This window comes from Artemia franciscana, unplaced genomic scaffold (genome assembly GCF_032884065.1).
Source record: "Artemia franciscana unplaced genomic scaffold, ASM3288406v1 PGA_scaffold_29, whole genome shotgun sequence".
Classification (NCBI taxonomy): domain Eukaryota; kingdom Metazoa; phylum Arthropoda; class Branchiopoda; order Anostraca; family Artemiidae; genus Artemia; species Artemia franciscana.
In genome coordinates this window covers 134,445-147,320 of record NW_027062660.1, presented here as the reverse complement: position 1 = coordinate 147,320, position 12,876 = coordinate 134,445, and the positions used below count along the sequence as shown (strand labels likewise).

At 35.9% G+C, this 12,876-nt stretch overlaps 1 protein-coding gene across 1 annotated transcript in view; it reads left to right on the top strand.

The window, feature by feature from the left end:
* The first annotated feature begins 2,578 nt into the window (after positions 1-2,578).
* The window catches only part of LOC136041557 (calcineurin-binding protein cabin-1-like), a 41,742-nt gene continuing 31,444 nt past the window's right edge, over positions 2,579-12,876 (top strand). Inside the window, exon 1 of the mRNA XM_065726245.1 lies at positions 2,579-2,690. The gene's annotated coding sequence lies outside the window, so the exon portion shown is untranslated. The remainder of the gene's footprint in view (positions 2,691-12,876) is intronic.

Sequence of the window (12,876 nt, the reverse complement as noted above, 5' to 3'; positions counted from 1 at the left end):
AGATTGATGCTACATGGCACCTCCATTCAGACCGGTCTCTTGTAAGGATGTGGACATCCTACTGAATATTTATCATGGCTAAGAAGGCACCTGCCGTGTCCTTCCATTAGGTGGGGGGATGACCTCTTGGGTGTTTTCCGCCATGCAGCACGCGATCCAAGTCAAAAATCGTTCGTGTGGGAGTGTCAGGGGACATGCGAAGGAGATTTCCGTACCAACATAGTCTTCGCTGGGTGAGTTGGACTGAGAAGGGCGTTTGAGCAGTTAACGCCAGGAGGTTCTCGTTGCTAACAAAATTGTGCCAGCGTAGTCCTTCAATGCGGCAAAGATGTTTTGTGTAGGCTATATTTACGGTGTTAAGCACAGACTGAGTGGCTTGCCAGGTTTCGGCTCTGTAAAGAAGCATGGATCCCACCGAGGCATCGTATATGCACATCTTGGTCCTACGGCTGATTAAAGGTTTCCTCCAGAGGGCACTTAGTCTCCCAACCACTGCTGAGGCTTTGGTTATTCGGTGCATTAGATCTTTGAGGATTGAAACGTCATTTTAGAGGATAGAGCCAAGGTATGTAAGTTCCTCAACAATCTCAGCTGGTTTGTCACCGACCATTAGGACTGACGGGGGACGCAGTGAGTTATGGGGTTCAACAAACATCCCTTTTGTCTTTTGCCAATTAATCAACAGCCCTATCTTTAAGGCTTCATCAGTAAGGATCTGTAGGGCTTCTGTGAGCCTCGACGGTGAATCGGAGACGAGAGTGAGGTCATCAGCATAGTCAGCGTTTGAAAGTACTCTATCGCCGAACTGCAACCCAAACTGGAGGCGGTTTATTATCCGAGTCATAATGTAGTCTATGACACAATTAAAAAGCTCTATATCAGCAGCATAGCCCAGGTGGACCCGAGTATTGATTTCAAAAGATGGGCTGTGTCTGCCACTGACTTGCACGTAGCTCTCAGTCCCTTTGTGGAGCCGCTCAAAAAGGCTGCAGTACTTCCCTGCTAGTACCGTTGTTTTCAGTATGAGCCAGAGTGATTGCCGGTCGACTGAATAGAAAGCAGCCTGAAAATCCATAAAGGCAACATATGTTTTTTGTTTAAATCTCGAATCTTCTCTACCAGCTGATGCATTATCCATGAGTGCAAAATCCATAATTCATTTTTTAAGTTGTTTGCTAACATGAAAGCTCTAACAGAGGCACACCTTATGGAAGAGGACCTGGATTCCCTGACTCAGTGGTGTGAGTCCAATTCCATGTTTATAAATCCATCTAAGTGTGCTGTTTTACATTATGGTCGTAGAATACCTCCCAACTATACGTATCTTTTGTCTGGTACAAGTGTCCCTTCTGAAGAAATGGTGTGAGACTTTGGTATCCATTTCGATACCCAACTGAAATTTGATAAGAGTGTTTCAGCAATCGTGAGAGATGTGAACTACCGTCTATCATCTTTGAAGAGAAGTTTCAGAAAATTCAATCTTCGAAATTTTCTTTGCTTTACAAGTCTCTCGTTTGCCTACTTCTCGAGCATAACACTTCCGTCTGGTTTCCTTGGAATGTAATGGATGAGCTTCACGTAGAAAAGGTACTAAGGAGAGCACCAAGGTTGATTCCTTACCTCCAACCTCTTCCCTACAAAGAGCGACTCACTAGGTTTGGTATTCCGTCATTACATTTCAGACGGTGTCGTGGTAACCTTATCAACGTTTTTTGTATTATCAAAGGTACAGAAGAAGTAGATTTTGATTCATTTTTCAAACACAATCACTATCACACAACCCACCAACAACGTTACAAACTGTACCTTTCAAAATCAAAGAAGAAAACAGGGACATGTTCATTTGCCTACCCGTTGAAGTCGTCGAAGCTGGAAATGTGCAGACATTTAAACATTCCTTAAAGGAGACATCTTTCTATTTGGGAGTTTTCATGTTTAGTTGTTAGTTATAAGTTGATCTTTTGGTTATGTGTTTTTGTTTGAGTTTATGAGTTGAGTTGTTTTTTTTCTTTTTTTCTTTCTTCTTCTAACATTTAAAAGTGTTGCTAGTTAGCTTATTTTCTGTTTTGTGTCTAAAGCAACAAGCATTATTGCTTTCCGTTTGATGTATTAATCTATTAATAAATAAATAAATAAAAGTTTTATTGATTTAATGAGGCTCAGAGGTTAATATAAATTTAGTTGGACAATATTTGACACATTTGAGTGTTCTGGTAGTGTGACAAAATATTTTAAGCCAAGTTTCGTCAATATGTTTTCGGAATGGGATCTCCGTGCTAGTTGCCCGCGTGGCTATGGAAGCTACTGCATGCAACAATTTTATTCTTCTTTTATAGTTTTGACAGCTGTTTATAAAAGGGTTGACTGGTTTTTAGAGCCATCTAAAACTTATACTCGTTCTTGTGGAATAAGCCAGCTCATTTTGAAATACATTAATTACCTTAATTCGCACTTCGGAGCGATAAACAATTGCAATATTTTGCAATTCGCTATTTTTGTTATATCTTTTAGTTCGATTTCGCTAAAGATTTTCGGATACAATGAATAGTAACGCCAAACTTAAGAATCGACAATTCAAATTTATTTTGAAATATACTCCATGTGAACGTGAGAAGTCTAATGTTAGAAAGCCATTATAGTTCTTTTAGCTGTCAGTTGACACATTTAATTGATGAATAACGTAGTTTAAGGTATTTTTTTTGTCTCATAATAGATCTATTCCAAGTTAAAAATCAACTGAGACTGGTCACATTATGGGTAGGGTAGGCCTAGAAAATTAAAGTAGTAAATGAAAATGTAGTTATATGGTAAAGTTTTAGTTAAGGATTTTCTTGCTATCTCGGAAAGTATCTGAGGTAGGTGCATAAAGCTTTCAAGATATAATTCAGGGCCTATTAGGATTATGTTAGGGGAAATTAAACTTGCAGTAATGAACCCAGGGCCAAAAACATAGGCCTACTCTGGAAAGGTATTCCCAAGCTTCTATGTTAACTGTCTTCTGATTTATAAGTCTTTGTCTTGTAATTCGCCCCCTTGACTAGTCTATAGGTTACCTAGGCCTGTTGAAATTTTGACCAAACAAAGTTTTATCTTAGTTTTCAGTTAGGCTATCACTTTCTTTTTCTCTGGTTTTGGATCTGAAAATGCAATTCCTATTATATTTGAGTAACATTTTAAGTCATGTCAATAGGTTTTTCCAAAATTTAGGAAATATATTTGAAGATCTTTGAAACATCTTAATTTGGGATTAAGCAAAGTGGTAAAGCTGAAAACAGTTTTTGTACTTCTGTTCAGCAGAAGATCTAAATTGCAAGGTTTAACTTTTATAATAACATGAGGATTGGGTAAAATTCTAGTTAATTGACTTCTTGTTATCTTGGAAAGGGTTTAGGTTAGGAAAATGAAACTTTCAGGGATGGGTATGTGGGCTAAATTATGTCCCAGGAAGGTAATTTGAAGTACCCATCTTCACTCCTTCTCCCTCTAGAGGGCCCTGAAATTTGCCTACATGACAGGTCTATACCTATTGAAATTTTGACAAAACAACATTTTACCTTAATTTTCAGTTACTAGTTGCTTTTTCTCTACCTTTAGTTCTGAAAATGCAATTTCTGTTATTTGAGTAGAATTTTGAGCCATATCAATATTTTTTTTTTCAAAATTTAGGAAATGTATTTGCATATCTTTAAAACCTTATAAAATGGAATTGAGCAAAGTTATGAAGCTGAAAACAATTTTGCTGTACTTCAAATAAGCAGAAGACCTATTTTGCAAGGTTTCACTTTTATAACACACATATTTTTAAAGGTCATCAAAGGTCAGGGCCATCTAGAGGGAGAAGGAGTGGAGGTAGTTACTTCAAAATACCTTCCTGAGACATACTTTCGTCTGTAGATTCATCCCTGAAAGTTTCATTTTCCTAACCTAAACCCTTTCTCAGATAGCAAGAAGTCAATTAACTAGAATTTTACCAAGGATTGTTAATGTCACTGCCCTCTAGAGAGAGAACTTTTTTTTCAAAATACCTTCCTGTGACATGTTTTAATCTGTAGACCCATCCCTGAAAGTTTCATTTTACTAACCTAACCCATTTCCAAGATAGCAAAAAGTAGCTAAACTAGGATTTTGCCCTTTTTGTGGTTTTTTGAAATAAACTAATTCCATCTAGGATAAATTCTATTTTGATCCCTTTAGGTCCCAAAAGGTTATTCCTTACCTTGTCCTTAGACTGTTATGTCAAGACAGAAAATTATTCAAAGCTAATTAGATATAAAATTTGGTTTTAAATAAGCCCTTAAAGAACTCTATGATATTACTGTGAAAATTAAAAAAGAAAGAAAAAGAGGACACATCAGTGTTACCCATGCAAAAGTGTAATTTTCCTGTTGGTCAATGTTAGGACTGTAATTCCTGGTTTTTAATAATATGAATCCAATGACATACTTTCTGTTTTGCTTTGACACTTTTTTTTGTGGGGTTTCTGGCTCTTTAAAAATTCCTGCAAATTTGTATTCAAAATAACAATCTGCAATTGAGACTGGTGGAAATAATAAACATCAGTCCTGAATCAGCTAAAAATCACCCTTTTTTCTAACTAGACATTTTTTTAAATATATTTTTAAACTTTTGTTTACTATGTGCTATTTCTACCCCATTAAGGGCTCAAAATGGAATTTGATCCTTGCAGTGATTATTAAATTTAGAAAGAGAGCATATAAAAGCATCAAGATGTTCATTTTTTCCTAGCTAGATTGTACAGAAAAGTATATACTTATACATAATTTTAAAATGCATCAAGTTTCCCCCTCTCCCCTAAATTCAAGAAATAGATTTTAAAATGTCTATAATCTTATCAATCAGTGTTTAGCAAAGATATGAATCTCAAAACATTTTTTAAGTGTCCTTTGGAGAAGGAACAAGATAATCCTAGGTAATGGTAGAGGTAAGCCTAGATATCCTACAAAGGATTGTTAAGGTTCTTGATCTGTTCCTCAGAGTTTCATTTGTCTGAATCAACTACTTTCAAGATCAACAAAAGCACCTAATCTAGAAATTATCTTCTATTCTAAATACACCTTAAGCTACATCTGTTGTTAAGTTAAATAATTGTATCTTGAATAAAAATTCTTTCTAGATGTGATTACAACCACCTTTGCACCATCTATAGCCTAAAATTGATCTGGAGTAGAATTGTTGGTAGCCTAATTGATGCAACATTTATAGGCTAGGCTAAAAGAGATAATTAATCTTGAACAATCACTCCCCAATAATTTTGGGCAAGATTCTTTTTTGAACTATAATAGCCTGACAAAGGAATAATAGCACTCAATTCCCTATTCAACCTTTTCAAAATTAACTTACTCTTTTTTTGTTCTAGTATTATCTTTAAAGGACCCAATAAACTACAATATTACCCTTTTTACAATTATTAGTGAACCAGAAGACATACCTGATACAAGCTAGCCACATCTTGAACTGGCCTTGCAATTGACCTTATTGGCCTTGATTTACCTGAATAAAGAAAGATACAAGGCTAATTTATAAGCTTTGACCAACCCCTTCATTATTAATAATTGAATCAAGCTGAATTAACAACTTTGCCACAAGCAAGATAAATACATGTGAGAACAGAATGTTCTCTTTTTAGCTTGAGTGATTCTTGTCTTTAGGTTCTTTCTCTCTGTTCCAAATTAGCTTAGTTTGATTTTTGAAATTGTGAATATTATATTTTTACTGGAAGTGTTACATCTTTATTTCTTTCTTTGAACAATGGGTTAAATTAATTCAAAATAGATATTATATTTTGTGTTATTATTACTCTGTATTGTATGCATTAGTATAATCTAACAAATGAGTTTAGTCCTTTGTATTATTTCAATCCTTATTATGCTTGATGATGATGTTTGCAGTAATGATTTTTTTTTATGCTGCTGCTTATTACTTCCTGGTTAAGGGTTCAGATACTCCTTATTTAAATAGAAACTCTTGATGTAGCCACTCTTTTTTCAATTTTGCACTCAAATGTCTGAGTCAATTCAGCAGATACTGTGTCTTTGAAAGCTGTTCCCATAGGTTACAACTCTCTGGCTGAAGAAGTGGCTTTTTTCTCTAGTGTATCAATGTGGCTTAAAAGTTCCTTTCAATGCTCTCTAGGCAAGTAATGCAAGAGTTGTGCAAGTAGAGTAGGAAGTGTGTTTTTAAATATAAAAATTTGGGCAAGAATCTTATCTCCTCATCTCACCTTAAGTTTACCTTAAATCACATCTTCTAGTGACTAAGGTTGAAGAACCTGTAGATGTTGCCAGGTAACATTGATTTGACATTCTTTTCCCAGTTCATGAGTGAATCATCACTATATATATATATATATATATATATATATATATATATATATATATATATATATATATATATATATATATGTTGTCATCACTGGATGTGACTAGATGTATCCCTAGTCAGGCATGTTTGAGGGCTAAAAAGGGTGGATGGCACCTAATATACCCTGCTGGATGATACTGGCTTGTCCCACTGTGCATTCCATGACTTGCTGCTGCAATTACAGTCACCACCAACCTTAAAGCTGTCAACTGATCTGACTAACACAGTAGATTTGCTGAGTGAATTCCACAGTGGAACAATGCAATAAGTGAGGAAGTTGACCTTTTCATGGTTTCTGCTAAATTTTTGATGCTGTTTTCTGGGGTTTCCTTGTGTTCTGATGTATTCACTGTGGTCGAAAATGGGTTTAGTGGTGTCACTGCTCATCATCTTAAATGCAAGAAAATGCATGCCTCTCCTGATGACATGCTGGCCACCAAAAAGAGGGCCATTCTTAGTCACATATGCTATAATTGCATCATTGACTGCCCCTTCAATACATTGGGCCAGAACAAAGGTCAGGCTAATGGGTTGATAGTTCTCAGGCTGTGTTCTAGGTCATTTCTTTAATATTGGAGTAATTATGGCTGTCTGCCAATCTGCAGGTAGGCTACTAATCTGAAGGGATAGCTTGAATAGGAAACAGAGCAGCTTGGCTACTATTTCTGCAAGTTCTTTAAGGAGCCTGGGATTTACACTGTCTGGGCCTTTAGCTTTGCTGGGCAGGGGCATCACTATGGGGGGAGAGGGGGGACTCCCCCCTAAAGGTCTTAAGAATACACTTTCATTGGGCAAAACCCAACGAAAGTTCAAAAGATGGTTGATGCGTTGCACTGACAAGCACATAATAAACCAATTTTTTGTCAACTGTCATCAAGTGATGCTTGAAAGTTTACTCGTCTGTCATTACAGAGCGCCAACAAACACGTAAAAAAGCCAATTCTGTAAGCATTAGTCAGGCAATGCTTGAAAGTTTACTTGTTTGCCAGCACAGAGCGCCAACAAACTCACAAAAAGCTAATTCTGTAAGCTTTCATTGGGCAATGCTTGAAAGTTTACTAGTCTGTCAGCACAGAACGCCAACAAACACATAAAAAAACTAATTCTGTAAGCTTTTGTTGGGTAGTACTTGAAAGTTTACTTGTCTGTCAGCACAGAGCTCCAACAAACACAGATTAAAGCAAATTCTTTACAGCATATAAGAAACAAAAGTTTGTCAACTTTTGTCAGACAATGCTCAAATGTTTACTAGTCCATCAACACAGAGCGCCAACTAACAAATAAAAAAGCGAATTCTGTAAACTTTCGCTGGGCAGTGCTCAAAAGTTTACTTGTCTGTTGGCACAGAGCACCAACAAACACAGATTAAATCAAATTTTTTAAAGCATATAAGAAACAAAAGTTTGTCAATTTCCATTGGACAACCCTTGAAAGTTTATGGGTTGGTCAGCACATACCACCACTAGCAAACACATGAACCTAATTCTGTCAACTTTCATTGGGGAAGCATATAATAAAACATAGAGCCACACTATAAGCGCTAACAAACACATAATTAAAGTTGGGCAAATATCGGTAGCAATCTCTGTTTATACATAAAAAAACAGCTGAAACCAATCAGGGATGAAACCAATGCAGCCCAAGATCTTGCGGTAAATAACACATTGAGTATATTCGTTCTTATTCTAAATTTGAAAAAGAGTATTGTCCAATCCATATACAACCTTAAGCAAATTCTCGATGTTGATTCGAAATACAGAAAATGCTATTTCACTAGGGAATCAAACCAGTTTATTGTGAACAAGGAAAGCTTAAATTAGGCTGCCAGTTGTATCAAGTTCCAAAATGTCAAAGTAAGTGTGATTTTGAATTAGTGCAACATTGGATCTAGAACCAGAAGATACGGAAGTTTGGTGTATTGTATTGTGTTGCGCTTCGATAAGGGAATATATTTGGAGGACAAGGAAAAAGAGCCAGAACTAGGACGAAGCTTGCTTGTGAAGTGTGCAAGGAAAAGAAAGATGAGAGATATTTTGAATTTGACTCAGACTATCAAACTATCCACTAGCAAAAGCATCATTCTGAAGAACTGAAAAACAGAATTGAAGTGAAGATTAAGCCAAAGAAAGTGCAAAAGACGACCCTGTTTGAAATTGCGAAATGGCTTAGGCCAGGTGGCTTGCAGAAAACCCCAGAAGAATCCATGGTTGGCGAAAGTGATCTTGAACAGCAAGATGCAAGCTAGAGTCAGTTTAGTGCAGCAAAAAGCATTGAATCAGTATTTAGTGGTGCCTCTTGTTTTAGTACTTCAGAGTTACAGCCTCTTTGTGTCCTTGTTGTAAGTATGATTATACATGTAATAGTTAGGGAGGTAAACCTTCCGAAGTTTAAACACTAAACGCATAAACTAGCTGTCACAAACTTATCCAATTAACTAATTGTGGGTAAATTTTATTGTCAAACAGAGCTGTGAAATATATTTTTCCCTAAAGATGAAGTTATTCCTTCCAAGACACTTTTAGTTGTACGTGATTTAGGCGAATTAAACACTAAAATGAAGGAGTTTCAGTATTAAAATTTAGATTTTCAGGTAGGGAGAACGAATAATAATTTGATGTAGAACTGGAATTCCTAGAAAGGGCAAAATGGACAAAATTAGTAGAAATTTACTTTGAATTTACAAATAAGAAATAATTAGCAATTCATTTAGCTGAGGAGTTGCCGGTTGTTTGGCTACAAAAGATAGTCCTTTGTACGAGGCAGTGATCATTCTATTCCAAATATTGAGCGTCCTTGTATTCAATAATTTTTTGGTACAAGAAACTGAATATGTTCAAGCTATACTAATATTTCTCGGAGCCCTTTTTTAGAATTAACTTGGGAAGTTGGAATATGAATTTACTGCAGAAACAGGCGATGCTAGAGACTCGCCACACAGAAGCACACGGAAATTTATTTTAAATCGTGTAAAAGTTTTCTTAGCCTATTTTCACGTGAAAGCTTCTGCTTAACTTGTTCTGCTTAACTTCTTCACGGGCCTAGTAACCGCTTTGCTTTTGTAATTTTTTTTTAGTATTCATACATTGATTAATTGATTAAAAAAAAAAATGACTAATTAATGCGGATGAAGCATTTCAAATAAGCTGCATAGAGGGATTAGGGTCTGGTGCTTTTAATGTGGTTCTTTAGCGCGATTTTCAGATATGTAAGGAAAAGACATAGATTTTAGGCATTATTTATTTTGGACAATAAGCAGCTGCCAATAGAACATGTCTGTTTCTGTTTACATATGGCTTCTATTCACACAAAGTGTTTGTTGATATCGGTCTGAACTGTTTCGTGGTTATTTCTTTCTTGTTTTTAATGTGCGAAACAGTGTAATAGAAAATTGTCTACAATTTCTTTGGAAGATTTGACATCTGATAAATGTGATGTCATTTATTGCTAGATTCCGGATGTCTCGGGGCTTTGGTCCATGATCGTGAAAAGATATTTTGCTAAAAAATGCGAACGCTAATGGGAAATATGACGCCAAACTATCCACATGAACATGAGAATTTGATGACTGAATAATACACAATGGAGTGGGGGCTGAAAAAACAGTAGATGCGAATGATACTGACATGGCTGCTTTAAAACGTCAAGATAGGTGTATCCCTATATGGCTATACCCTTTGTGACTGGATTAGAACTGATTCGGTCGAAACCACTGCTTTGGATGTTCCTTGTTCCCAACTGCACCTGGACATGAATAAAGGAATAAAAATGCGGCTTTCGTTGCCGAAACTAAAAACTGAAATAAGATGCGTAGCAAGGGTGTCAACCCTAGAATACTTGTCCCTCATTTCCAATCAAATGGCCATAAAGCTTCTGTTGGTGATGTCTTTTCTTTTGTAGCAAGAGACAAGTTTTTGCCCTACTTAGCTGACAAGGAGCTGACTTGGTGAAATCACCAAGGAACAAGGGAAGTGTAAGGACCCCCTCGTTTGTTCACTGCAATTTGTGGCTAACTGAGTACTGGTGGGTACAATACGGAGCTCCAGGGGGGGGGGGCTATTTCCCCTCTTCTGCTTGTTCCCAGTAAAAAATCAGCACCTTAATCGTATGGGAACAAATATAGCGCTATATGAAATTACATAAAAAAAACTAGTTTTTCAAACTGAAAGTAAGGAGCGACATTAAAACTTAAAACGAACAGAAATTACTCCGTATATGAAATGGGTTGTCCCCTCCGCAATCCCTCGCTCTTTATGCTAAAGCTTTTAATTGCTTTAAAAAGCAGAATTGTGGTAAAGAGTCAAACTTTAGCGTAAAGAGCGAAGGATTGCGGAGGGGACAACCCATTCCATATACGGAGTAATTTCTGTTCGTTTTAAGTTTTAATGTCGCTCCTTACTTTCAGTTAGAAAAACTAGTTTTTTTTATGTAATTTCTGACCGTTTTTGAATTAATGCATGTTTGATTTTGGCTCTCCACACATAAATTATTAAAATGAAATTTACATTTTAATTCCTTTTTTGGCTAAATGGCTTTCTCTTAGTTCTGATCAGACGATTTTGAGAAAAATGGGATGGGGAAGGAGGCCTAGTTGCCATGCAATTTTTTGGTTACACAAAAAGGCAACTATAAATTTTAATTTTTAACGAATTTTTTTATTAGTAAAAAATATACGTAACTTAAGAATTAACTTACGTAACAAACTTTTATATTCTTAAATTTTTATTATGTATATGTGGGGGTTTGTACCCTCGTTAATACCTCGCTCTTTACACTAAATCGTAAGTTTTGTGCCGATTTTTTAAGAATGACCCCTGAATCAGAAAGGCTGTAGAATAAATAGTTGAAATTACTAAAAATACTATAGCATAAAGAGCAAGGTATTTATCTCCTCCTAAATACTTCGCTCTTTATGCTAAAGTATTTTTAGAACCCCTCATATGCGTAATAATCTCTGTTCGTTTTAAGTTTCAATGGTACTCCTTACTTTCAATTGAAAGAATTTTTCCATGTTTATTTTTTCATTATTTTTATAGTAATTTTAGAAAATCCTGCGCCCTTTTCATTGAATTTCTGTTCCCCCATGACGTATTTTTCCAAGGAAAGATCCTCCCACATAGACCCCTCCCCTCAACCCCACCCCCAAAACCAAAAAAATCCCCTGAAAACGACTGTACACTTCCCAATAACCATTATTATATGTAAACACTGGTCGAAGTTTGTAACTTGCAGCCCCTCCCCCAGGGACTGTGGGGAGTAAGTCATTCCCAAAGACATAGTTGTTATGGTTTTTGACTATGCGGAACAAAATGGCTATCTCAAAATGTTGATCTGTTGACTTTGGAGAAAAAATGAGCGTGGGAGGGGGCCTAGGTGCCCTCCAATTTTTTTGGTCGCTTAAAAAGGGAACTAGAACTTTTCATTTCCGTTAGAATGAGCCCTCTTGCAACATGCTAGGACCACTTGGTCGATACGATGACCCCTGGGAAAAAAAAACAAAAAAAAACAAATAAACACGCACCTGTGATTTGTCTTCTGGCAAAAAATACGAAATTCCACATTTTTGTAGATAGGAGCTTGAAAATTTTGCTATAGGGTTCTCTGATACGTTGAATGCGATGGTATGATTTTCGTTAAGATTCTGTGACTTTTAGTGGGTGTTTTCCCCTATTTTCTAAAATAAGACAAATTTTCTCAGGCTCGTAACTTTTGATGACAAAGACTAAATCTGATGAAACTTATATATTTAAAATCAGCATGAAAATCCGATTCTTTTGATGTATATTTTAGCATCAAAATTCCGTTATTTAGAGTTTCGTTTACTATTGAGCCGGGTCGCTCCTTACTACAGTCCGTTACCACGAACTGTTTGATTGGAAATACAGATGGCATGCTAGTCTACCTGAGAAAAAGATGAGGCTGGTGAAAATACCTAGAGAGAAGGACCTCTTCTAGGAATTGGAGAAGATCTTTGAAATTAATTTAACTATAAATCTATCTTTAAAGGGTAAAGACCAGTATTAAAACAACCTTAAAGTAATGCAATAACTTTAGCCCATTAACAGAAAAGAAGCAAACTCAACCACAATAACCTTGGAAATAGCATAGATGATGAAAAAAAGTGTTTAAATATAAAATATATTTCCTGTAATTGCAAGGTAAATTAAAAAGTAAAATCAGTAATTGTGCATACTTTTAATATCGTTTATCTTTAATCATTATCATTTAATATCCCAGTAATGTAAGTTAAGTGCAATTCAAAATGTTTGGCCATAATTTCACTACAAAAGGTTCGTGTCTATGGTCCTGAAATAATATGAAATAAAATAAAACAAGTTTTTTTAATGGAAAGTAAGGAGCGACATTAAAACTTAAAACGAACAGAAATTACTTCGTATATGAAAGGAGATGCTTCCTCATCAACGCCCCGCTGTTTACGCTAAAGTTTGACTCTTTCTCTTAACTCTACTTTTTAAAACAGTAAAAAACTTTAGTGTT